Here is a 1,180-nt window from a genome sequence, read left to right as displayed (position 1 = left end):
GTTTTTTGGCTACAATATATCCAATGAAAGTCTAATTACTAAAATTTATAGAAAACATTAACAATTTAATAATAAAAAGTCAAACAATCCAATTGGAAAATGAGCAAAGAACATAAACATTTCAACAAAGAAGACGTTCAGGTGGCTAACAAACATATGAAATGATGCTCCTGCTCGTTAGCCACTAGAGCGATACAATTCAAAACTACAATGAGATACCATCACATCCTGCTAATAATGGCACTTATGCAAAAACAGAGAACAACAAGTTCTGACAAGGCTGTGGGTAGAATGGAGCTCTTAAACACTCTATCAAAAACCAAACTCACTGCCATTGAGTAGATTCAACTCATAGAGAGCCCTCCTGGGGTTTCCAAGGTATTATCACTATGGAAATAGATTGCCCAATCTTCCTTCCAAGAAGTGGATGGTTTGAAAGCCAGCCTTCTGGTTACCAGTCAGATGTTTTAGGAATTATGCCACCAGAGCTCCCTTAAACACTCTGGTAGTATGCAAAACTATATAACCACTAGGGAAAATGATATTCTGCTTCCATAGAAAAACAGAAATAGAAATACCATGTGAACTAGCAGTCCCACTCCTAGGTATATATGCTAGCGAAATAAGACCTGTGACATGAATAGAAACATGCACACCGATATTCATTGCAGTATTATTCACAATAACAAAATGATGGAAACAACCTAAATGTTCATCAACAGAGAAGTGGATACACAAACTGTAGTATATACACACAATGAAACACTGTGCAATGATAAAGAATAATGATGAATCTGCAAAACATCTCACAGCATGCATGAATATGATGAGTGAAATAAGTCAAACGGAAAAGGACAAATATTTGTAAGGCCACATAAAAAGCCAAGAATAGAAATAAACATTCTCTGATGACTACTAGAAGTAAATCTGGTGGTGTAATGGTTAAGGCACTTGTTTGCTAATCAATAGGTTGGTAGTTCAAAGCCAAAGCTGCTCCATGGAAGAAAGAAGAGGCCGTCTGCTTCCAAAAAGGTTTATATCCTTGGAAACCCAATTGGGGTACCTATGTCTTGGAATTGAATTAATGGCAGTGAGTTTGGTTTTTGGTTTTGATAGTTATTACAGAGGGGAAGGTGATAGAAGGAGAATCACTAACTAGATTTAAAAAAAAAAAAAAAAA

The sequence above is a fragment of the Orycteropus afer genome, unplaced genomic scaffold, assembly GCF_000298275.1.
Source record: "Orycteropus afer afer isolate SDZICR_OR568_19922 unplaced genomic scaffold, OryAfe1.0 scaffold00677, whole genome shotgun sequence".
Classification (NCBI taxonomy): Eukaryota; Metazoa; Chordata; class Mammalia; order Tubulidentata; family Orycteropodidae; genus Orycteropus; species Orycteropus afer.
This window is presented reverse-complemented; position numbering follows the sequence as displayed.